Genomic DNA, 22,892 nt, shown 5'->3' with positions numbered 1-22,892 from the left:
ATTATGAAATTTCACAATGGATGTGAAAAAAGTTTCAATTCAAATAAAATATGCATTAAAAGAAGTGGAAATCTTACTCCAGAAGAGGAATCAAATGCTATCAAAAATTCAGATTAAATATTCAGTCCATATCAAGGAAGAGGTTCATTTCATTCCTTTCTCAGGACTTTCCTTCTTAACTCCCTGTAACCTGAACACTTGCACTGCGTGCATCAGTCACAAAGGCAATAAAAAGCCTGACTTTTTTCCTTTGCCCCCTTTGTCTCTTATGATACAGAGAGGAACAGTAATTTATCCATGTAAAATGGCTTTTTTTAATTTTTTTTTAATTGGACTGAGTCAGAACAAGTCTTCAGAAGGTTCCAGTAGCATGATACACTAACAAATGCATTTTGAACAGTTCAGCAAGTGTTGCATAACACCCCAAATTAATTAATTTTGAGCGCTACTTTAGTTGAGCAGTAGCCTTCACTGTCTCATTGAACAGCCATGTAGTTTGCCCTTGCTATCTGTAGTCACTGTTAACCTCCTTCAGTGCTTTTATTTAAATTGGCCGTTCTGAATGACACTGCCCTATCTTCCCTTCACTGGTGGTAAAAGAGACTTGTAAGCTCACCTTTCTCTGCAGCAGTTTCTTCATCAGTTTCTTTGTGGAAGTATCTTTTTCCCCAGTTGACATCTGTTTGAGCATTTCGTGAGAAGGAGTCAAAGATGGCCTCCGGGGAACTGGAATTGAGGTTGAAGGTCTCACATTAAAAAAGTCATTTACTGCTGGTTTAGTTTTGCTCTTAGGCATTTTTCACAGCTTTGCTCTGACTTCAAACAAAAGGAGCAGTGGCCTCACTCAAAGAAAAAGTCTGAAGCTATTGTATGTGCTTAGAGTTAGTAAATATTAACTTGGGCTTTCAGGAGTCAATCCACAGTATGTCTTTAAAGCAAGAGAACCTCCACCTTTCATTTCTATTTCCTTATTGTTGCTTTGCTATTTTTGTTTCTTTCTTACAAGACAAGATATTTCTAATAATGCTTTTTTCACAGCATATGGTTTTGTGTGTCACTGGAGTAAAATTCTTCTTCCTCAGTTGATTATTGTTGTGACAAGTTATTTTCTTGTTGGTACTAAAATAATATATGAATACTTAGAATGAAATGCAGAAAAATATTTGTTTCAATACTTTGTAGTTCTGGGCTAGACATGCGAAGGTTCAGTACATATTTTAACATATCTGGTGCTGACTGCAAAAATGTTCCAGAATAGGTTTGCAATAATCACACACTCAAGCTTTGATTGGTCTCACGGGAATATCTTGTGTGCTTTTGATTATACGAATGTCAGTGTATTTGCCTTATCATCTTCACATTAGAGGGTTTTTTTCACTTAGGTATTTTCATGTATTATTTCTGGATTTTTTACTTCTCAAGTAACATAAAGCTGAATTTATTTAAGTAAGGCTTACTTTGCAAGTAAGTAGGGCAGGGTATATTCCTCATTGACAAAAGTGTTCTGATAAGAGGGGTAAATTTATATCTAAAGAAGGAGCACACAATACTTACTGATTTCAAAGGGAGTTGTTTCCTTTCATTCTAAAGTAACTTTGACCCGAATAATTTAATCTGTCAAGATAGCCAAGAGTTAAAGTGAACATAGCTTACACACTGTGACATTTTTGTCATTGTTTTTCACTTTCAATTAAACAAAGGACTGATGAACATTTTAAAAGAACAAATTTAGCAATTTACTAAGCAACTCTAATTCAGAATAAAATAGTCTTCCTGACTTTATCTCAGCAGACATTTATGCCCGAAAATAATCTCAACATAGTGTTATCAACCTCTTTATTCATAAGGTGTGCATAAACGTGTGCAGATATGAATGAGAGAATAACTCATACATTTATAGATTAATGTTTGCTGGTCACGGTCGCTACAGTCCTTACCAGAATCACAGCTACTGGCCTAAAAGTTCCACACTGTCATGTGATGAATCATCGGGAAGTGTCAGTGCTGCAGCAACACATGGAGACACCTGAGCTATGGCCAAGTGAGCAGGAAGGGCAACATGGTTCAGGGGCAAGTAAAGGCAGCAACTTGGATCAAGATGAATATCAATGAATCACTGTGTGCTGACCTGAGGGTCTCTCAGCAGTGTTCCAGTGCCCTGTGTGGTCATAAGCAAGGAATTTTATCTGCTACTGTAGATATTACTAATGACTTCCTCTAAAATGTCCCCCTTACATGGCCTTACATGGTTACATATGTGACTGAGTTCATATTAAAGCATATTTCACTGTGGACAGATACAAGATTTGCTGTGCAAGCTTAAGTGTTCATGTGCTTGCAGGGTCAGTGTTTAAATGTCTGTGCAATTTAAGAAAAAAAAAGAGCGGGGTAGGGGGGTGGGGAGGGGGAGCATCTTTGCCAAATTAGCTCTGCCATATTGGAGGCCTCTGCTTTATAATATCTTAGATTGTATCTCTGCATTTGAGCATCTTGTTTCTGGGAAAAGGAAAAGAAAAGAAAACAAAACCCAACAACTCACATTCTTTCTCATATTTTCTTAGTGGTTTTTTTTCATATTTTGAAAAGTGGTCAGCCTAGACTGTGTTTATCCAGAGAGTTAGCCAAAGCATTGCAGGCACCTTTCTGCTGTGCTTGTCAGGAAAGGATATTTTTAAAAAAGAAATCTAAAATAGATTTTAATAGCAAAGAGAAGCTTTCACAAATATCTTTCCCTTTTACTCCTTCAGTAAAGCAAAGAACTCTCAAATTACAGCCTCAGCTATTATTTTCAGAAGTTTCAATATTATGGGATAACCTGGTATTATAGTATCTTTTGTCAGAGCACCAGAAAAAGCTTTGAAAAACATTAGCCTCAGTTTGAATTCCTTCTCATTGTCACTTGCAGTTTTAATATCACTGTAAAGTACTACAATTTTTCCTTATAAATGGCTCAGAGAGTCAAACTTTTATTCTGCTTCTTCCTCTGGTAATCTTGTCGGGTCACGTGGTTTTTAATGAACACAGCCAACAAATCTGTGCTGTTCACAGGAGTGACCAGGTCAGCTCCAGAAGGATTTTATAGGCTAGCTTTTTACATTGTATAAACAGGCTCGTGGTTACCCAATAGTTAATGTCCAGCATAAATATGGGCTGCTTCCAAAAAGGAACGTCCTTTACCACCACCTGCCCTCTGTCCCAGACATCAGCTATTCATTCCAACCACATTCCCAGTGCCAGCTCACTGAACCATGCGGAGAGCCAGATCAAAGCAATGGCTGGGATTATCACTAACAGTTCTCTTGGTTTATGTTTCATGTACTGATAGGAAATATCAGGATTTCTTCCTTGTGTGTATGTTCTTTATTTTCATGTACTGATAGGTTATATTTCTATGAAGATTCTTTATCATAAAGTCTCCAAGTTCTTTAGCTCAAAACAGGAGAAAATTGAAGCCATTTTACTTGGACATTTATATTTACAAGAGGTACATTTACATGCACTTTCTATACTACAGTAGGAGCTTTCTCTGAGGAGGGAAATAGGCCTTTGCTTCCCCAGAGAATAAAATAAAATTCTATAATTTGGAATTAAATTATTTACAAAGATAAGTAATCCTAGTAATAATCTCTCATATGAGCAGTCATAAACATAATACCTAATGAGAATAGTATTTACTTTTATTAGGAATTTTTTACTGATTAGCAAATAAATGATGTTGGGCTAGATCTGACACAACTACAGCAGTCATTAATAAAGAAGTACAAAAAATTATTTTTTACTTATAAAAAAACATCAAAAAAAGATGGAAGAAAAAGTATATGAGAATTAATTAGATACTGGTTTAATCAGGTCAACAAGTTTAAGTTTAGTGTCCCATAGTATGAACAAAGTAATGGAAGCTATGGACTTTTCCTAAGCATCCTTGCCAGACAGGGGGCACAAGGAATTTGTATCATTACCAAACTGTTTTCTAACAGTTGCTGCTCATTATGGCATGGAAACGTAGGCTCAGATCTCTCCATTATTCTCAGCCAGCACATCACATGGAAAACAAAGGCAATCTGAGCTTGATTACACTGAAGAGTGTGTTGCTCTCCGTCTATTCTGCAGTCTCTCTGTTGATGTGTTAGTAGCAAATCCAGGCAAATTAGCTAAATACTAGATTTGGAGCTTCTTCTACTGAAAAGTAACTCTTCTGAAGGGTGTTCTGTGTGAAGTGGCAGATGGTTCAGTGACAGTTCATTGAGAACGGAAAGTGATCTTCAATGTCTGTGAGAAGGATACCCTAGCTACTGAGCTAATTTGAAAAGACATCACTTTTGCTGTGCTGTTATGCTATACCAAAATGTTTCACCTGAATCTGTTAACTCAATTCACTATAAATATATAGTTTGTTTCTGAATGACCAAAACTGAATTTTTGAGTCCAACATATTGTCAAAACCAGAAAGTAGCTTGTCTTTGTCACCCTGTTCTAATGAAGTTATTGCAATGTTGGGAAATGAAAGTTGTGGTTAGCCAACTCTGTTGCTGGGTTTGAAATAGTGTTATTCTATTATTCATAATTAAATAATCTGTTTAGAAACTACAGTTTTGCTAACTTCAGTATCTCTGAACTATTCTAAAATATTTTTATAGTTTCCCTTATCTGTTACACTTTCTCTTCCCATCTTTGATCTTTGCTTCTCATACAGTTTCTTGGCACTGTCTTATGTTGATGAAGCTACAATCCTTCAGTGTGTAGCACTGATTATTTTATGTTTCTCTTTTTAAAGATGCCTCACACGAAAATTAACATCTTGATGTTTTACTGGAAGCAAGGCCATGTCATTCTCTAGAGCAAAAAGCACAACTACATTGTCCAATTTTATTTCTGTTCATAGCTAAATACCATATTCTACATAGTCCTATGAAACACATAGAAGATCAGATGCAGAGCTAGTTCTCTGGATATGTGATCTCTATTTCTGCCTCCCGACTTTTGTTGACAACTAATTCTGACAGAAGTACAATAGACCTGAGTCAATAATGTTTTTCTACATTGGTGATCATTTGTCACAAAAATTAGTCCTTTAAAAGCAGTCACTTAGGACTGAAGAGAAATATCACTTACTCAGTCCTGGGTGATAGCTAATGTGAAATTTAGGTTGTGGGATACTCATTTTCAGTTAAAGCTTGCAGTGTGTATTGGGCCAAGTTACCCCAACCAGCACAGAGTGCAAATTTTGATTTGCTGCACTGCCAGCAATCACTGTACCATGGGAGCAGTAAAAAAGTGACATTTCAGAGGAAGAGCAGTTGCCATGTCTGCTGTTATGTGCATGCACACATTAATTAGAGCTTAATCGGACTGACTGATAGAAGCAGCTATGGAAATGCACTGAAGTAACACATCTTCTGGTACTCTGTTCACACATAGTCCCAGAGTGGTATTATTAATTTTTCAGGTGTAGTAGCACCCTCCAGACTTGATAACAGAAGGAAAGTTGTTGCAGTTTTAGGTGTTTTTATTTCTATCCAGTTGCCTTTCTGCAATTAGTGACAGTGAGGGATGGTCTAAAACACAGCAATGGTTAAAACAAACTGGGGTGATGGTGGACAATAAATTAGTTTTCAGTGTATTGTAGAAGACAAAAATTGTTCATCCAACTTGCAGAGACAAAGCCACTAAAGAGCTAATAAAGTCGTAGTCCCTCATCTATGCATCTGTTGTCACTATTTGCGGAATATTTCTCAACCTCAGGTTACCAGGAAAAAACAAAACAAAACAAACAAAAAACCAAAACCAAAACAAAACCACTTTTTTGAATGCAGACCACCTAAAGAAAGCAAAGACAATTCTTATAAGCTGAAAGGACTAATAAGTGAAGAAAAGCTATGTGAATATTTTTGAAAATACAAGAATTGAGCTTAAAAATATTTGAATTCTATACACATCAAGGAAAGAGAAGAATGTATATTGATACCGTGGGGCTATAATGATGAGGGAAAGGATCAAATTTTTAAAAGTATGCGTCAGACTGAAATTAGGGAAATACTCTCTGATGTCCTGATATTTCAGTTTGCAGAAAAATATCTTGAAGGAACAGTCACCTAGGACTTTGAGAAGTAGAGGAGAGAAACTTTTGAAAACCTAGCAGAAGACCAGTTATGCCACTGAGGAGATCTGAACAAGTGAACCACCCCTTTTCTATCCTCACTTCCATTATACAATTTCTATATAAAATTGCTTATTTAAATGCTAAATGGGGATGGTTTTACCTCTAATAAGCCAATATGATCTTTAAAAAATCTATTATTATAAAATAAACTGTTTTAGCAGGGAACATAGCAGCAATAAGTATATTTTAAAGGGAAGTTTAAATGTTTATCTATCTGAGGACTGTTTATGTTACCACAAAATCATCAAAAAGGGATAATGTTGGACGCCTACACCTGTGAAAAGAGCAGAACTTATTCTGAGTAGTGCTTCATCTTATAATGTCTAGTCAAAACTCAAGAACCTTAAGCATCAGGATCCTAGAACATTATACCATGTCCAAACATTTGGTCAAGGCCATCTCCACCAAAAGGTGGCTCCAGAAACTAATACGTGCAACGCCTGTGTTGAGGTAGTAGTGGGTTTTTTTGCAAGAAAATGAAAAATTATAATACGTTGATAAAATTTCAACTTCACACAATAGCAAAACCGAGAAGTTCTGGTGTCATGCCAAACAGGAGAGAATACTCTATATTATTGTCGCAGTTGCTGCATTTATTCCTCAAAATGATACCATGATTTTCAATATATAAATAAAACACTGTAAATTGAACTAATGGAAGGCCACAAATACTCCATGATATAGTCTGCTGTGTCTTGAAAATCAAGTCCCTATTGAAATCATGGCATAAAATTGATACTGTTACATTGAATAGGTTCTTGGTTAGTTTTGTTCTGTGCACTAGCCATTCAGTTAACAGAAACTAACTAGTGCCAACAACTATTATCCTCTCTGGTATCTTTTGGTTTTTATTCCTTGAGATTTTATTTATTTCTTCTATAAAGCAAACGGATTTTATGTTTAATTAAATGTCTTTTTCACTCCAAGAGATCAACACGGTGAAAATAATATCCTAAATGTTTTAGAACTGTAAAAGCTAGCATTTACACGTATTTTATGTTAGATTTTGATAAAGTTTCTCTGTTGGTTGATGGTATAAAGATGATTTCTGTTAACATTGTAGGCTGGTAGTAGCAGTTTGGTTTTGTACTACCAAGAAATTTATTTGAACTTCATGCATCTTATAACAAAACCGCAATTTTCATTTTAATCTTCTTCATAGAGGTTAGCTCTGTAATTACTGAAGACTGTCATTGCAGTAACATCTGAGACTGCAGAGATTTCTAAAGGTTTTCTCCTCCCTCAGGCTCTGGCTATATTTGTCAACCCAATGAAGACTGTAGGGTGAAACCTGAGGAGTGCTGATCCCACGTGTCTCATGCTGACATCAGTAGGAGCTTAGCACCTATCACCATCAAACAGTTTTGTTACAGTAGCTGACTCTCAATAATGCAAAACAAAAATAGTAGCAAAATGAACAAAACCCAAGTGATCCAATAGATTCTGGGAAAGGTTTTGGGGATATTCTGAAAATTTAGAATTGTCTTAGTTTTACAATTCAGCATTTCAGCCATGACCAGACTGTATCAGCAAAACATGATACAGAATTAAATTCAGATTCAAAGCTGAATTAAATTCTATAATGATTAAATTTTGAAAAGACTCACTGTGATCTATACAAAAACTAACACAAAGTCAATCTAAAGTAACACTGTGATAGGAATCAGCATTGTCTCTGCTGTCAGAAGTTATTTTCACATTTAATTGGCATGTGCATCCATGGTGAACATTTAGCCTTTTACTTTCTGTCACTGCCCTACCTATTTTGCTCTTTGACACAGGAATTATTTTTTTACCTGTGTCTCTAGCACTTTACACATGGAGATTCTGAACCATAACTGAAGCTCCAATACAACACATGAAGAATAATAAGAAGTAGCATGGCTTACATTATTGAGACTTTAGTCCCCAAATATGGTTTTCCAAGGACTCTAGCAAGAGGTTCGTGACTGTGATCTGCTGTGTTTATTATCTTTATCTGAGTGATCTGGATTTACTCGGGATGAAGCTGATTGAATGTCACCCGCCTTTTTTAAAGTTGGCAGCAAGGCTTGGCACATTTGCACTTGTTTGTGCCTGGAGTCAGTGTAGCTAAGACTTTGTTCTAGTCCTGTACTATGCTTTGATATCTTTTCAGCTGGACCTATGCAGAAGTCCTAAATGTATTTGTCCTCTCAGAAAAGTCAAGAGTCCAAAAGCCCTGCAGATAAGAAATCACAACAGAGACATTTTCTACTCATGATAAAGGCATAGCTAACCCTGATTATAACTGGAATAGCAGCTGCAATACCACATTGAAAGTAAAGTATGAAAATGAATCACAGGAAGACCAAGAACAAAGATCAGACCTTTAAACTATGAAGGAATAAACAGGATTTTGCCACAGGGCATAAGCATCAACCTGCACTTTTCTTCGAAAGCTACTGCAGAGATTAAGAAAAGCACAGATTCCAGGACTAACAGTGATTCAGTAGTAGAAAAGGCTTTTTGAATGTACAGTATCCTATGTATAGCATCAGGCAAGGTCCCACTTAAGTGGACTGTGTCTCATCTTTACTGCCAGCTAGCCTTTCACTCTTTAAAATGTTCAAAGTGCATCACTATGGAGAAAATCACTGAAGCATGAGCTGCCACGTGAGCTTTTAAAGTTCTGTTCATTATTTCCCAGTCCTGGCCATCGTTTTTCCTTTTCAGAAAGGCGATCTATGTTCTCTATCACTGTCTTGTAATAGTCAGCCTTCCATGCCCTTTTCTTCCTTATTTTCCTCTTTCCTCCCACTTTCTTTACTGTCTTTAGAGACACCTTCAAACACAAGACGATATGTTCAAATAACAGCTGTGCCAAAAGTTGCAGAGAAGTACACTGGCTTGCAGACGTGCAGCTTCATAGTGAAGTATCAGGTGTTACTGCAACATCCACCTAACTGGACATTCATAATTGCCAATTTTGTAGCATACATTACTGTTTTGTTTACGTACCTTTCAAACGTTAGAAGTTGAACTGAAAGACAATTCATTGTGTTTTTTGAAATATAATCATGTTATGGAATTGCAATGACGCTCAGCTATTTTTCATAAAGTTTCCATCTTATACTGCACAATCCCTCCCAGAGGCACCAGTGATACAAAAGGACATGAGCTATATCTCAATTTATAGTTAACATATAGAATCATAGAATAGAAGAATACAGTCCTGAGAAAGCTCCTCTATGCCTGCAAGAAATTACTCATCATGAATTAAAATGTACTGTTCATTTTCATATAGCTGCTATGTGCCATCAAGTGTCTCGCACTAGATGGCTGACTAACGCCTACCCGTGTAGATAAGTAATTGACAGCATCACCTTCCTGGGGAGAATCATGCTGGCTCATGTAGGTATCTGCGATATTGGCCTATGTGAAAAAGATTCTTTTTTATACCATTATGTTAGGCCAAGAATTCAGGTAATTTGATTTTTTTTCATTTTTCGGGCTTGTTAATTTTTAGCATATAGGCCATTTCTTCATGGTTTCTGATTATAGGTGGAATACTCTGTATTATTGTGCCACTTGGATCTGTTTCCATGTCTGTAGCCAAGAGACACAACAAAAATACATGGTTCCTTACAGGATATATTAGTGCAAACATAGATTCAGCTCTGCTAGATTCCTCAGAATGACTAATCATTAATTTTCTGGTTCATTAATGAAATACATTTTCTTTCTTGAAAACCTCTTTCTGGAATCATTACCTGCTTTAATAAGATATATAGTGACAATCTTGAAATTTCCGCAGTCCCAAGAGAACCTTGCACAGTTTAGGAAAACTTTTCAGGTCAGTGGTATTCCCACAAAACTCAGAGTCTTTCCATGAGTGTAAGTAAATTTCATCCCACAATAATACTGCTATAAATATTTAAAAGCATTTGTGATAACCTCACTTTTGAGATGGACAGTGAGATTATTTGCCAAAGGTGTTAACCATCAAATCTGGATGGTGGAGATGTGATTTGAAATTAATGTATGCAATATATAGTGTAATATAGAGTGCAATTTGTTGCACTGTTTCTTGCATTGTTTGTGAAATAACATTTTTCAGCATGTTTTCAAATCAGAGGAAAGTCTTTACATTCCATCTGAATGTCATTACCTCTGAGATAGATACATAATAAAGGATGATGTTGAACCAGAAAGAACAGTATCAGTTAGAGGTAAATGTATGAGAAATCAGACATCATACATAATCAGAGAAAAATAAGCAGGTAGATTACATAAATGTGTTGTATGGTTCTAGTAGCAATTTTTTTCGGTTCTGAATTGGGCCAAAAATTGAAGGCAACCTGAAGGAATGCAGTTCAGTTAGTTATATCAGAAAGATCCTAAGTGCACATTAATTTAAACTGAACCTAATTGTATTTACCACAGTTTCACAGTAGTTACACAGATAAGACATAAATCATTTTTAAATTTTTAGTTCACAAATATGAAGCAATTTCAAAGTTATTTACCAAAATTTGTGAGGTCACTGTTCATATAAAGTAGCTGGACATACACAAAAGAGTTTAATATTCCAAGCTGTTCTACCCTACAGATGACAGGAGCCAAGCTCTCCTTTTCCTATTCTCGATGGGCTGCTCAGGTAAATGATAAAGATCTAATGAATCAGAGTAAAGACTAATAGCTAACAGATGCACAGACGCTATCCACTCTATTAATTAATGCTGCTGTACATTATGTGGAACTAACGCAAATTACCATATGTGGAATGTTTACAGATTGGAATTGTGCTTAGAAACTCAGTGAGTACCTCAGTGGAAGTATTTCCAATATATTAGGAAAAGTGCTGTGAAGGAACTACTACAATCACCGTGGCATTTATTCATGACCTTCAGGTTCTAATTAGCTCTTCTTGCTGAAGAAATTTTTATTCAGTTTGAGTCAGTTAAGGCTGAATTTTATCATGACTTTTGAAAAGGTAAGATAATAATGAGTTTTCCTACAGTTAAAAAATGATAAACACAGAAAATTAGTATGGCTGTTGAAATGGTCTTCTGTCTCAAAAGACTTATTTAATTAAGTATATCTAAAGAAAGACCTATAAACTGCGGCACTTTTAAAATTCGTACTCTGGTGCCAACATGTGATTCATTATATGTCAAGTTTTTCAGGCTCCTAATTTTTTTTTTTCATTCACTCCTCAGAATAGGTGATTTCTCCAAATATTACTGGGAATTGTTTCCTTTGATATTCAAATTATTTCAGACCCAAACTAACACTTAAAGGAAAGTCAATGATGAATTGCATATTGCAACATGAAATGAATCTTGTATGGTTCATAGTTTAGGAACAACCATTTGTCTCTTTCACAGAAATACAATACATACTGGAGTAGAAATATTTTCCTTTTTTTTTTTTTTTTTGGTAATACAAAAATATGTTTGAATTAATTAATTAATTGTTGAGTTTGGCCAATGTTTAACAACTGCCTGTATCCAGCTCAAACACTTGAGCTGATTCTTAAGATGAAGACAGATATCAGTAGTTAAAAGAGGAACAGTGAGAAAAACAAGTGTACTTCACCTGAAGCACGGAAGTTAGGTATGATATGTACAAGACAGTGAGAAATGATAGAATCGATAGCAAAAATCAATACAAATTTGGTGTAAACTTGCATTAATACCACACACATGGTATCACTACAACAGGTGTCAGGATATTTAGACATTGTGTGTAAGCACTGCTATTTATAATGTCCTTAGTAAAAAAGATGTTCACATCGAATAACCAAGGCCAGCAAGCTGAGCTGGATTATTGTTATTATTTTTATTAGTATTACTATACTTATTGGAAGACTCTTTGCTTACTTGCTATTTAAGGGAATTAAAGTCTGGTTTTATATGCTTTTAAGTGTGAAATGTATTTATTTCATTCTCAGCATAACAGAGGTGTAGCTGCCCAAAACTATTCCTGAGCAGCTTGTAAGGAGTAAAAAAAAAAAAAAAAAAAAAAGCAGCTTCCATATTTTGCAATAAGGTCTTTATTCCATTTTACATATCAGTCAAGTTTGATCATGAAAACATTTGTATTAAATACAGTATTTTAATAACAATTTTTTTTTTGGTCTTGAAAAAGCCAATTAATTTGAGACTTCCAGTCTGAAAAAAAAAAGGAGCAAAAAACCCCTCTGGTAATGATCTGCTACGATGTCATATCTGCTGCAGTGTTTATAACTCCACCTGATCTCTGGTAAGCAGTGTGTTAAATTTTTATTTAACATAATCAGGAACTCTTGAAGCCTTTGCCAGGATTGTAGATGGGAACAACCACTTGAGGTTTGGGCTGCCTGCAATCAAGTCATTAGCTTAACTGAATAGCAGAAGTTCGGGATGAGATTATTTATGAACCTAATTGACAGCCTGTACTGGTTTACCATAGGAAAGGGAAAGAGATAATCTAACAGGGGAAAAAGCTACCCTGAAAATTGAACTCTTAGAGCAATGAACTTACTTGGTTTGCATATTTTCAATCTTCTTGAATTTCTGGTTGCCTTGCTGGGAGAAATTTAACCGCTGTCTGCTGAGAAAACGTTGTTTTGTTTTTAAGATTCTGTTGTGTCAGCATCCAATATTTCCTCATAGTACATTGTTTAACATCTCTATATTCTTTTTATAAACATGATAAGCTACCTTTCACATCTGACTTATCAATTGTCCTGATGCGAATTTCATTTCAGCTCATATGTCTGTCAGTATGTTTAGCAGATTTCAAAATGCCTGTAATTAAGGTCAGTTCAGGGTCCTAAATGTGTTTTAACTTTGCTCTACAAAAACTTTTTTTGCTCTGGTTTCTTGTCCACAAAATGAAACTAGTGACACATTTTTTCCTGTCAGGGCAGTTCTGAAAATAAATGAACATACTCTATGAACATTCAACATAAAAAGATTTTTGCATTAGTGGGGTAAGTCTTCTATTTATCTGTGATATTTATTAGCATTTATAATACCTAACTACTTCTTAAGCTCTTAGAGAGTCTTGGCTGAAGACACTGTTATTAATTGGTCTTATTTGCAGGTTTTTTTCTGTTACTCTTATGTAGATATTTTCACTGACTCAGATATGGTATAAAGCCTTGCATTATAATTTGATTTCCTTGATTGAAAGGTCATCATCAGCATAAACTAAACCATAAGTACTAAGATTTAAAGCTGACTAAGTAGAATCTGTTGATAGTTAAAGAGCTTAAATAGCCTACTGTAGTTTCTGGTAGCTATGTAACTAGCATACACAGAATTTCCTTTGCTCTGCTCCTGAGCTGAACCCTTTTTTTTGATGCAATCATTTGATAAAAAAATCAGCAGCTAAAATTACAGTAAGTTTTCAAAAGAGGACTGTAACTGTGTGAGAAATCAGCATTTGAGCTTTAACTATTTTAAATTCTTTCTGTCAGACTTCTCAAAACTGCTAGATTTAACAAACAATAAAAATAACTTTTCCTATTGACATTTCTCTTAGTGTCCATTTACTAAGGAGGTTAATGTTTACCTATAGTAGGACAGAAATTGCTTTCCTATCAGTTCCACATTCCCCTCCATAATCTTTCCCTTTGTCCCAAAGAAAGTGTGGAGCTGCAAGGTTTCTTTATTCAAACCCATAACTTTCACATAGTTAAGCAACTGTTTCTGCATTGCAGAACTCTCCCAGAACTTGTATGTAGTTATAGAGCCATTCACACAGCTTTTTGAGCAGTAACTGCACCTGGAGAAATAGGCATATCCTTCTTTTATAGGAAGGTGAACATTCAGTTCTCTGTGGGTTTGAGGTCTTCTATGCTGCTCCATGCTCTTTTTCTCCAGAGTTCCTCTAGTCTGTTCATTAATGGTAGTAGGATAGATAGGGTTATAAAGGGATATAGATGTTGGCAGGACAGAAGGGAACAACATAAATTATAGCAATTTGATCCAATGATCACAGAACCTTCTGAAGAAACTGGTGATCTACTCTGTAACTGCTGGTGTAGGTTCTTCTGAGCTCTCCTCTGCCTCATCTTTAATGGAAGTGAGGGACTCCCTTTCCTGCCTCTTAGATGGGTACAAATAAGGCACCTCTTAGGACCCTTCTGGCTCACGTGAGCAAAACTGGGAGGGCAGAAGATGGATTTGGATGTGTATCTTCCACTAACTCGTTCATTTTGAAAAATTTTAGCTGCTGCTCCTTGTCAAAACACCTTACTGCACCAAGATTGATGTATCTATTTAGTCAAAACTCTTTGGCCAAGATTTTCACAGATCGTTAAAGAGAGCTGACACACATCAGTACTTTCTACAGTTAGTTTAGCAGCTGCTGTAGATAAACTGAACAGCCAGATTTGGTATAGGTGTTGATAAGACATTTTTTTCCAAGTCTTACTGCAGAGGATTTTGAGCACTGCGTCTCTGTCACCTCTCAGTTTGCTCTTCCTATTAAAGAATTCTGATGATATGTTCCCTTTGATACAAAGCTGGTTGCAAGGAACAGTCAATAAAACATGTTCAAGGCTAGTTGACAGGGTGAGTAGTATGGAAATTACAGTAGGCTGGTAAGTGGTGAGGGCGTGAGTAGAAGAGGGAGTGATAGGTTTGGAACCAGAATTCTGAGTCTGATATAGTGGGAAATGGTACACCACAGAAGTGTCCAAAGAGGGTTTGATTATTGACATCAGAGCTCCAGGCTGGGAAGCTGACAGCAGCCATGTTTTGAGTTGGGTTTAAGAAGGAACAATTTCTGTCAAGGAGATTAGAACTGAAATGATAATTGTCAAGATGGAAGTTTATAATGAGCTTGATATGTTGCAATTCTGTTAGTCAATAAGATGAAAATCACACAATTTTAATAAGCTTGGCAACAAGTGAAATTGGGATTGCTTTCTCCCTTTCAAAATTTTATTTTCTACAATGTGTCCACACTCTTCTTTATTGACTCTGTGTATCTTCCAATGATTTTTTCTTGTGGTTGCTTTTAATATACAGCAGAATATTCAGTCAATGTAGTAAATCCATTCTCTTATGTGTTTAGAAACAATGCACATTATTTATTTTCCAAACTATGTAATAGTTTATGAAATGAGGACCTACTACTGTGATTGCTGCTTTTCCTGCTCTATTAACCTGCAAAAAGCTCAATTTCTAACCAAATCTAAAGCCATTTCAAAACCGGTGTAATCTCTAATATTAATGCATTTTTGTAATGCTCTTAAATAAGGAATGATGTATGATCTTTTGTTGAGTATATGCATGATTTCTATGGAAGAAGACTGCAATATGTTTCTAGGAAATTACTGGGAGGGTTGTTTCTGGTGATGTTTTGGTATTTCTTTGTTTTTGTTTTGATTAAGGATCCCTAATCAGTTCCATTCATCTTCACCTGTAGGTGGACACATACTTTCATAAAGTAATATACCTGGTTTATTTTTTACTCTTCAAACCATTTATGTTTCATGTCACTCTACTCTTCTGTCAGATGTGGTTTGTTGGTTGTTTTTTTTTTTTGGCTTGTCATCACACATTTAACTTATGAATGAGCTATATTTCTGAAGAAGATTCATTGTCCTCTTGGCTGTACTGCAGAGAAATATGAACTCCTAGGCTGATGCTAACTTGTGTGCTGAAATTGCTATTTGTTCAGTGAATGTACTGTACAGATTTATCCAGATGTTTTGAGTAAATGATGGCTCAACCAATTTTCCATTCTTTCATGTGCAGAATTCCAATATGAAGTTCATGAGAGACTGAGATTTCTTGTGTGGAATTTTCAAAGGAGTACTTTTATGCTAATATTTTTATTATCAGTATCATCTGTGTGACAATACAGCACACACATTTTCTTAATAACTATCCTTTGCTCTCTTGGAAATATGATAAAAGTTTGAGTGGCATCAGCATCACAGGTTGCATGTAAAGCTACAGATATTAATAAACTCCAAATGCAGAATTTTATTCATTACATTTTTTTGGCAAAAGCAAATTAAAATGGAAAGTGAAGTAATATTAGAATAACTTCTTTCTGGTCTTATATCCATACTATTCTTAAAGGCAAATTCACTAGCAGGCAGATTTTTTTTTTTTTTTAATTATCTCAAAAGGGAAGTAAAGTTAGTTGGCTAGTATGAGACAAGTTAGCCTTACAAATGCCAATCATATGATGCTGTCTTTGCTTCCTCATATGCAATTTCTACCACAGGAAATAAATGACTGACACACCACCCCCACCATCATAACAATGCATCACCCAAGACCATTATTTTTCAAACATTAGTGGCATCCCTCCAACTGGCCACAAGGTTACAGACGGATTTTTTAATCATTACTTTGCCCATTACAGGAAGCTGAAGTCACACCATTTAATGTGTGCTGAGGATAATTTTCCCTTCTTGTATAATAAAATGGAAGCTAATGAGGAACAACACAATTGCAGTAGAACAAGGCAGAATACTCACTTATTGACATTACCAAACCTATCTTAAATGCATTGACTTTTAAACCAACTCATATTCAACTACTAAAAAGGGGCCAGGGGACCATACTGTAGGCTTCATAAGGAACAAGATTGTAACAGTTCATTAGTTATTTATTAATTAATTGACAGTCTTATTGCTTAATGCCTTTACATTTAATAAATACTTCTGTACCCAGTAACTTACTTCTATCCATTTTATCTTTTATCAACATGTAAAATATGACATTTTATTTCTTCTGTTCACACATTTGAAAGGGGTTAAATGGTCATGGTTTAGCAATTTGTATCAAGATATTTCTAATCTCGATTAAGATATTTACAACATAAATTGGTTTTGGAATTAGTAATTTTATATTTTTTTTAAATGCAGTTACACATAGAGTAAAATGCGTCTCTGTTTTTTTTGCTATAGATGAAATTTATGTGTTACCTTATCTTAACCAAACTACAGGTTTCCTGAATAGAAACTTGCAGGGAAGGGTGTGGGGGGACAGACCCCACAAGGAAGACAAGAGACTGTGAGGAAAGTGCCCAGAATAGAATGAGTTTGATAAGAATGATTAAAAGACAAAACTGTTTCTTCTTCCGTAAATCATTGCTTTACTGTAATTTTTGCTCACAGCAATTAGAAGTACATACTTTTTGCTGCTGTTTTATACCCCATCCTTCCAATTCATAATCTACATGCTTATTGCTCTTTTAGTATCTTGAAATAAGGAAGGCTGAAAAGCATATATATTTGGGAACATAATGCCTTGCTTACATGCATTAATCTCATTAGCAGAACACCTGTTGATTTTTATTAAGGCAGATTTTTGGGGAGGTGCAAGAAAGACTATAGCCACTCCTATACGTGGGACTCAATAAATGTCCTCAGGGCAATGTGACACAGCAACAAGTAAAACTGTTGTATCCATACTGCAGATATACTTCTTACTTTTTGTTACTAATACATTTTTTCAAGATCCACTAATATATGGACTGCTATGAACAGAAGTAGAATTATCCTGCATTGGAGCCCATATTTGTTAATTCACATAGGCTTGGGTCAGTCCTGATGCCAGTATCTAAGATGACTGGGACAGAGGAAGAAAAGGAACAGGTTGAAGCTGGCGTTACCAGTGATTCAATATATACTATAAAATAGTATTTTGCTTAAAAAACAAAGCCAAACAAAACACCCCACTCATTATGTTGATGACTGTAGGTATTGTCAGAAAATTTGTGATGTGCTATCAGAATCACTACCAACTTTCAGCACATAACTATAATTTGCCTTAAGTATCCAAACCCAAAAATATTTCAGATCACTAGCTTCTCTCAAGAAAGGTTTTCCTCATAACATTTTACTCTTGCTTACCTTACCAAACTTGTATATGGGGTGGCCAAAGGAAATACAGAGAACCTGAGAGGGCAGATGGAGAAACGATGAGTCCCCAGGGTTGGTAACTTCACATGGTAACTTGTTAACCAAAGTTACAGGGTCTGTTCCAGCAGCTGGAATAGATTGTCTGTCTGCAGTCACAGAGTGACTGTAGTATTTTGCCACTCCTGAAAAAAGCAGGCACTTCCTCACCTTCCCTCCTGCCCAAGGGGTCCTGCTGCTTCATTCAGCTCGCCCTAAAGAGAGCTGATTCAATTAAGTATTTTGGCAGAAAATTAGTCTAGTAACAAAAAAGAATGCTTAGTATTTCTGCGGGGTTTGTGACCTGGATCAGCCTAAGAATATCTGAGATGTGTAGAGAAGGTGACAAGAAGAAATTCTTTCAGGACTCATGGAAGAAAACCACCGCATGTTCAGCTGAATCTAGGGCCCCAAAATATAAAATAATTAAGTACAAGAAAGATTGGTGGGTTTAGAATTGTGCATATGCAAAAAAATGGAAATCCTGCCTAACATTAAATTAAAATGCATCCAGAATAAGAGATGGTTTTAACAATGAAAAGAGAAGGAAGAAGAATCATAAAGTGTGAAAAGGTTAGCAATTAGGCTAAGGAGGGTTATTTCCAAAGGATTTCTTTCTACTCATTTGTGAGAAGAAAGCTTTCCTAGAAATCAGTTCCAAAGAAGAACCTAATTTTACGTATTTTGATTCACCACAGGAAGAATTTAATCCCTGTGTACTATAAAAGTTGAGGACACTAAGAGACCAACCTTAGGCTAATGTTAGCCTTTGTGATTGCCTTCTGGTAACCTCAACAATTTGCAAATCAAATTCTAATGAGTGAAAATGCTAATAATAAATATAATTTGGTACAAAATTCAGCTTGGGTCATTTTAAGGAGACTCTGGATTTCAGAAAATTATTCAGAAAATGATTCAGAAGCCTAAGAATAGTGTAGAAAAGACTTGTATGTGCTAGAGGAAACTTGTATTTGTTGGCATTGATTTCCCTCCCCCCCAGTACACACACATTTCCCTGGAGGCCAACTTGGGAATGTTTATAACAAGGCAAAAAGTTATCAGTAACTGAAAGACAGAAGAGGTAATTTCAGCCAGTAGACACTGAAATGTCTGATATTACATCTGTTTGGTTTTGGGCTGGATTTGACCTAAAAAATCCTAAATTCTAGAAGGACTGTTTTTTTGTCTAATATTCCAGTTTCCTAAAATTTACTGGTTTTCTCACATGAGATTATGTGGATCACTAATATACCTCCTGTGCATTAGTATAACTCCTGTGTCTTTTTCTACTTTACTGACATTTTGCTTACATTACCATACAGCAGGCCTTTGTGCTGTGATATTATGTCTCCTGATAATTCCTTGATTATGTTTGTATAGCAATTCAGCATGTTACCATTTTGCAAAAATTAAGGAGTTTATGTACAAACTATTACCCCAAATCAAAAACAAATTCAGAATTGACATATCAGCTCGTTGCACTTTTTGCAAATGTGAGAGATTTCATGATAGAATTCAGATCTGGATGGTTTTTAAAGATTTTTCCTCAAAAAGTGAGTATGCAGAACTATCTAGCTCAAAATAAGTATCACACTCTATTATCTATAACCTGTAAACATCTCAAGAGTTCCTAGCATCAGTATTGGTTAGATTGCTAAGTCGGATTTTAGTTTTCTTTTTTTTTTTATTTAAAAAACTCTACTGTGTGAATGTATTCTTTAACTACGACAGAACAAAAAACTTCAGCACATGCTTCAAATAAGTAAATTAATACTTAATTCTAAAGCTAGAACTCTAGAATAGAACATTCAAAAACACATTTTCCACAAAAGTTTCGGGATGATGCTAGTATGTTACAAACAAATGTTTTTAGGGGAGTTTGGCAGATAGAAGGAAATCCACTACTATTTCTGACAATACAAAAATGAGAATAAGACAAAACAGAAAGCAAAAAACGTTAAATGTATCTTTGAAGACAAGGCTAAAGTCTTTTTCCTTTTCCATTATGATTTCTAAAGAAATAAAAATGGCAGTAATGTGTTCTGCCGTGGTTCAGGAATCTGTAGCTTATACTATGTCAACTCAGATTTAGCTTTTCCTATTTTTTTCATAACAGCCTACTCATGAGGAAGAGATAGTATCTTTTTGCTTCCTCAAAAGAGGGAAAACTTTCAGGCAGCTGGGATTTGTCTGCTTTACACGCTTCACAGCATGTCTACTGTAGTTCAAGCTATGCCCTACATTAACATTTTAACAATTATTTTTTAATACCTGCATTGTTTTATTATCACTGTTTGACCAAGTTCTAAAGTAACTCCTTGAGTCTGCAAACACATATGCTTGTATGCAAAAGTTTACCCTTGTGAGTAGCTCCCTGCCTATCGGATGAACTCTTTGTGTGAGTAAGCTTTTGTGTATATATGCAAATGTTTGCAAATCAGAGCTTAGAAATGTGCTCAGCATTAGGCTTGAACAAAAAATGAATTTTTTAACCTAAATAATATCTTCTGCAGAAAGCTCTTTCATAGTCATTTAAACTTTTCTAACTTTTTTTAGTTTGGCATGTTTGATTGGAAAAAAGTTATGAAGGATTGATTCACTAACATGGTTATGTATGCAGTAAAAATGATCTGAACAATCAATATTTTTGAAATTTCCATTCAGTTTCTATTTTAAAACTGAAAAAGGCATAATTTATTTTTAAAATCCATCTAAGTCTGTTTCAATATGAACTTTTTCAGCCATAGCTAACATTTCAGTCAAAAAAATAGTTTTCATAACATCTGAATATTTGATTCTTTCTTTCTGAGAGCCAAATCTTCCTGTGTAAACTGACATCATTCCACTGATGCTAAATTGGCATAATTCCACTGTATCAGGTAAAGATCAAAAAATGCTATATAGTCCTGGCAAAAATGTCATTCCCCATATTATATGATTTCTTAAAAAGTAACTTTGAAATAAGCTTTTTAATTTTTTTTGAGTCTTAAGATTTTTTAAGAAGCCGTAAAATAGCAAGATAATAGGATAATAGACACTTTCTAAACTTTGATTATAGAATCCCCATGCAATAATTTTTATAGAGGACTTGAAACTGTAACTTGAACACAAGAATTTTAAGTGCCATGTTTATTTGGTATCCTCAGTTTTCCTTACATTTCCTTTATTTACAGAGTATCTTCTATAAATATGAAACAACCTGTCTCCTTGGCTTGGTATCAGGAAAGTAATGAATAATTTCTTATAGTGATGTGCTGAAGTTGGTATGAATATTTAAAATGTCAATATATAATCTAACTCTAAATAGAATATCTATGCCTGGAATTCCAAAAGCAGTTAGAGATTCTTGAGCTTTTACAAAAATGAAAACATCTAAGTTGTGAACTGAGAGTGAGGACTTGAAAGGACTGAGAGGTAAATTTTCCCTGTCCATTACTGTGAATTGTTCCTTCTTGTTTTCACATAAGTTTTGCATCACAACTTTGTTTCAAATTTTAAATCATAACTTATTTTCAGTTGTCAGAAGAACATTAAATTATAAATGTCTATGAAAATTAATTCACACATCTCTGTGTTTGTAAACTTGATTATTCAAAATTTGCAGCACCTCAAATTTATGTTCACATTTGTTTAAATGAAATTCTGTGATTTCATCTTGTCTGCCTTAGGTTAGAGCACTGTCTTGTACAAAATTAGCATATCTAATTGCATAAATATTTATTCATAGATGCTATTCCATCTATGTCAGTAGAATTGCTTATTTTGTAAAGTGTCGTGGAGTCACCCTTGGGTCTGTCCTTACTAGTAAAAATATAAATCTGTTTTAAAGAACAACTTACAAGGAGTGAAATTCTTTCCAGCCAGACAGAAGAGACAAAGTGTCTGTTTTCTTATTTAGCATTGTTTTTATATCTTTAATATTGCTTCTCAATTCAAGAATCACTTTAGAATTAAACTCTGCTAATACAAAAATCTCTTTCCAACTTCCCTGTGTATCACTGAGCATGAGCAGTAGGCAGGATGTGACTTTAAATTTTTTCAGTTTCCTTTTACAGACAAGAATGGGAAAGGCTGCTCAGATTTCCATTTTCCTTGTTGAAATCAGGAATGAATCCACAAGTTGGGGTAACAGTATTTTCCAAGATTTTTATTGAGTTAACGTGGATCTTCCACGTAATGCACAAATGTTTCAGAGACCTCACATTAAAAGGGGAAATACAGGGGTGAAGTAGCCTTTAGCGCCGATGTTTCTGCTCACTAGGAGACCAGAGACATAGTTCATCCCAAAAATTACTGAATAATCAGCCTAAACACTATCTCCCACAGGATGCATTCAAAGAAAGGATCATGCAACTTTACAGTTGCAAGCCATGTTTGCTGTGACCTAGTCAGGTTACAAGCCAGAGCAGGAAGGAATGTGACGCTGTGGCACGAGAAGAATGTGGCACATGATCCATGTGCGATAACCCAGCCCAGCGTCCTCCCTGCCTGTTGAACATGTGGCCGGCCTGTTTACAAAACGAACCTAAAGACGCTACAGCATCTTTGTTTACCTTACTATTATTCACACCATTTCATTACATTTGATACCATTCACCCTATTAGACCACCGTGAATGAACATATTTATTTGTATATAATTAGAAAATAAGTATTAAAATCCTGTACATTTACTTTTCAATCTGGAAACATATTTCTGAGGTTTGTATAATGAATGTTCCAGCAGCAACCTGGGAAACTGTTTCTTCTGGTAATGAATTTAGACACATGCTTATAATCATTTGAAGTAAATATTGCATAATGAGCATAAGCGTTGGCTTGTAGTTAAGCACATAATCAACTATATTTCCTAACGTAG

General features: G+C 35.2%; 1 protein-coding gene and 1 long non-coding RNA gene across 6 annotated transcripts in view; one reads left to right on the top strand and one right to left on the bottom strand.

The window, feature by feature from the left end:
* The window catches only part of LOC139827566 (uncharacterized), a 32,558-nt gene extending 31,747 nt beyond the window's left edge, over positions 1-811 (bottom strand). For all 3 annotated transcript variants that reach the window (XR_011738339.1, XR_011738338.1, XR_011738340.1), the window contains exon 1: positions 617-811. This is a non-coding gene — a long non-coding RNA (uncharacterized lncRNA). The remainder of the gene's footprint in view (positions 1-616) is intronic.
* Positions 1-22,892, top strand: part of PACRG (parkin coregulated) — a 243,531-nt gene that overhangs the window by 196,418 nt on the left and 24,221 nt on the right. The gene's annotated exons all lie outside the window — the stretch shown is intronic.

This window comes from Patagioenas fasciata, chromosome 3, assembly GCF_037038585.1.
Source record: "Patagioenas fasciata isolate bPatFas1 chromosome 3, bPatFas1.hap1, whole genome shotgun sequence".
NCBI lineage: Eukaryota > Metazoa > Chordata > Aves > Columbiformes > Columbidae > Patagioenas > Patagioenas fasciata.
This window is presented reverse-complemented; position numbering and strand designations above follow the sequence as displayed.